Raw genomic sequence first — 4,332 nt, 5'->3', positions numbered from 1 at the left:
TATCTTAAAACGTTCAAGCAAAAAAAAAAAAAGATGGGGCGTAACTTAAGGGAGACATAACTACTATTTTTAGAAGTTTGAGCGATTTGATGCCAACTCCCCAGTCGTTTCCATGTTTCTACTGCCAGCATCAATCGTTGATTCGAGGATAAAACCATGGGTTCGGATCCGTCAGTCTATAGTGGCGAGTTCAATTCTTCATGTAAGAAAAATTACCTTCAATAAACTAGCATTCTACTCGAGGTAAGAATTTAAATCTCATCCACTTAATAACACAGAAAATTAAGATAAGACATCATACATTGCAATGATTCGAGAAAATACAACTTGCAATAATTGTAGTATTGTTATTGTTGTTGTAACTGCAATATAATGGAAGGTGAACGAATTGAAGAAGTTCAAGACAAAAGCAGGCTAGAAGAGTGCAATATAAATCAATTTGGTTCAACGGAAAGTGTATTTTATGAGACAGCGTAATCTTGGCTCGTTTCTGATAAGGTTAAAACCACCACCCCACAACACTTTTCCGCTTAAAGTAGTCAATGTTTTGGTGGGGAGGGAAAATGTGCTGTAGAAGGTTGTTGACTAGAGAACGCCTTTTAAGTTGATTAGTAAAATATTGGTCAATGATAATAATCAACATATTTATCCAGATTAGCAAATTATTGATTGGTCATCGATAATAATCAGCATATTCGTCCAGATTTTGCTGACCTGAAAACTCTCGTCAATAATTTTAATTCTTTTATTATAAAACAAACAAACAAACAAACAAAAGACAATAAAATAAACAAGAGAAGCAAGAAAAACAAAAAGTGTCTGCTAAAATTCAGAGATTTAATAAACCAAGAATAATATTGAAGAGATAAGCAGTGATAAAAGACTGCATAGAATCAATAGTTCTTGCTCCGTCATAAATTCCACTTTCTTTTTACTCCAAACTGTGTGATTTCAGTGTACCCACTGATGTTATCAAAGCAGGAGGAGGGTTGATATTAAAAAGTTATGTTGGAATGAGAAACAGTAAAGTCTGTAATAGCATAATATGTAGGTTGTAGAGAACATGTAGGATAATCGCATATGCCTTTGGAACTAAATTTCCGTTACAGATAAACAGAAATCAGGGAAACAGAGTACAGACTCATGAGTACAATGGAGAGGAGAGTATAAGTGTATAGTTCTGCTGTCAACATAGCTTTCTTGGATGCAACTTTAAGCAAGTAAACCTAAACTCTAACTTAGCCAGATACGACTTTAAACTGCGCCCTGTAATGGGGCCCTGGTTCGAGAGTTCCAGAATTTTGAGGAGTGTGGAACTATCTCTTAGTCATTATTATTCCCAAGCTTGTTCAGACTCTGTGTAGTAGCAGCTATTATGGTCCCAGCTTTGGGTTAATTAGCATGGCACGAAACTGCCTCCAGAAGGACACTAACAGACACCCTCGACAAACTCAAGGTAGATAAGGTTCTCCAGCTCTTTAGCTCCACGAACCCTGCATCTTGATATTTACTAGGCGGATGGTACTTATTGCACCGTATAGATACAAATTTCAAGGACGAGAGAGTGAGACTGACTCCGCACAAACCGTGCCCACTATAACAATAAATCTCATTGTTTTGAAGTATTATATTGTGAGTTTTAATAAAAAGGCTACAGGAACAAAGTCCAACAGAAAACCGGAAATAGGAGCCTAAGGCAGATATGTACGGTTGTATTTAACCAACATGCGGCATACCCTGCAGCACCGTGAGTGCTACGAACGTATTGACTTATGTTTCCTTCATTACGTATCCACTTGTAGAAAAGTGGAAAATGTACTCGGAGTCAAGCACTTACTTGCTTCTGCAAACTTCCCTGGCGCAACAGAAGTAAAGTTACTGTCTCTGCAATACAGTCGACCAAGGACAAAAAAGACCAATCACCTTTCAGTGCAGATAGCAACAATGATTGAACAAAGCCTATGGCTGTACTGCTAAGATGTTCGCTATCCAATCATGTGGTCATGGGTACGGTTCCACTACGTGGCATGCGAGGCAAGTATCTTCTACATTAGCTCCGGGTCGAACAAAACTTTGTGCGGAGATTTGGTAGACGGAAATTGAAAGAAGCCAGTAGTGTATGTGCGCGTGTGCATGTGTATATCTGTCTCCAAGTCTTCATAGCACGTGCTAGTTGTAAAGAGTATCACTGTCATATAAGCGGCGTCCTTGAAAACATGTCTGAATATGTGGAAATAATACGTTGCTTCAAAACTGAAAACTAGCGAGGTCGGGGACCGAAACGCTATCCGGTAACAGGAAATCTGCAAATCTGCCTCAGCAAATTTTGTGTGACCAATGCAAATACTAAAAGTAGAAGTTAAAATGATGATGATGTTGATAATGATGATGATGATGATAATGATGATGAGGATGATTATGATATATGAGTGCGTACGTGTGTGTATATACACGCACACACACACACACACACATACGTATGTTAGTGTACATCTGTTAAACAACAACAAAAACAGCAATAGTAATGGTTTGAAATTTTAACACAAGGCCAGCAGTTTTTGAGGGATGGGGAAATTAGATTACATCGACTCTAGTTTCCAACTGGTTCTTTTTTCATCGATCTCAATATCAGGAAAGGCAGAGTTGACCTCCACAGGATTTAAAGTCAGATCGCCAAAAGAAATGCCGAAAAGCATTTTGTCCGGCATGTTAGAGACACTGCCAGAGAGCCGCTGTAAATGATGATGATGATGGTGGTGGTGATGATGATGATGATGATGATGATGGTGATGATGATGATGATGATGATGATGATACACTGGAAGCTATGCCAGCACTATGGAATAACAAAAGAAAAATTATATAGGCACACACCAGAAAAGGTCACAGAAAATGAGAAAGCAACCATACTCAGGGATATGCCAATGCACACAGATAGAAAAATCAAGGCTAAAATGCAGGATATAGTTGTCAGATCACCAAGAATAAAAATGCTTTCTAATCGATGTATCAATACCAACAGATGACAACGTTTCTCTAAAAGAAACTGAGAAGACATTTGATTTTTACCAGTACGTTGTAATTAGCAGAACCATGGCCTCTAGGGGTGAACAACTTGTTTAAGATTCTGAGAATTATAACTATCTTGCAGTTCACTTGGGCAAGTGTCTTCTACTATAGCCTCGGGCCGACCAAAGTCTTGTGAGTGGGTTTGGTAGACGGAAACTGAAAGAAGCCCGTCGTATGTGTGTGTGTGTGTGTGTTAATCCCCCAACATCGCTTGACAACCGATGCTGGTATGTTTACGTCCCTGTGACAAAACGGTTCGGTAAAAAAAAAGCGATAGAATAAGTACTAGCCTTACAAAGAATAAATCCTGGGGTCGATTTGCTCGACTAAAAGCGGTGCTCAAGCATGGCCACAGTCAAATGACTGAAGCAAGTACAAGAAAAAATACTAGACAATGAGTAGAAAAATGTTATGTGTAGAGATACACACACAGTGTGTGTATACAGGCGGCGAGCTGGCAGAAACGTTAGCACGCCGGGCGAAATGTTTAGCCGTATTTCGTCTGCCGCTACGTTCTGAGTTCAAATTCCGCCGAGGTCGACTTTGCCTTTCATCCTTTCGGGGTCGATTAAATAAGTACCAGTTACGCACTGGGGTCGATATAATCGACTTAATCCGTGTTTGTCTATCGTTGTCTGTCCCCTCTGTGTGTAGCCCCTTGTGGGTAGTAAAGAAATAACACAGTGTGTGTAGCAGGAGAGGCAGACGGGAAGGCAATAAACTGTTTCAAAAGCGATTTCGGGGAAGGAGGTAAATCGATTTTCAGCTGGTATTTATGTTATTACGAAGAAATAAATGAGTAGTTATGGAACGAGTTATCCAAATGAGAAATTTGTTTTTATTTGATTTCATTTTAAGGTAATAGTTTTCTTTTGAAAATTAGTAGTCATTTCATCATTTTATATTAAGTACCAAGAAATTTGATAAAAAGTTAAATTATAATTATTGAATGTATGCCATATTTTCTGCTATTACCCATATACTTCCGAAGTTACCCGTCATACGATGGGTAACATACGACATACATGTACATACATATAGGTATGTGTATGTATGTAGGTATATATGTATGGATGTATGTATGCGTCTATACCAACATACACCTCTCTTCAAAATTCCATGTGCCAAAACTTCAGACCATTATTATTATTATTATTATTATTATTATTATTATTATTATTATTATTATTATTATTATTATTATTATTCAGTAGTTTTATTTTTATAACGAGCTTTCACTTCCCTACCGAGCGCAGCTCTGTG

Source organism: Octopus bimaculoides, chromosome 5 (genome assembly GCF_001194135.2).
Source record: "Octopus bimaculoides isolate UCB-OBI-ISO-001 chromosome 5, ASM119413v2, whole genome shotgun sequence".
NCBI classification, from domain to species: Eukaryota; Metazoa; Mollusca; class Cephalopoda; order Octopoda; family Octopodidae; genus Octopus; species Octopus bimaculoides.
Note: the sequence above shows the minus strand (reverse complement) of the source record.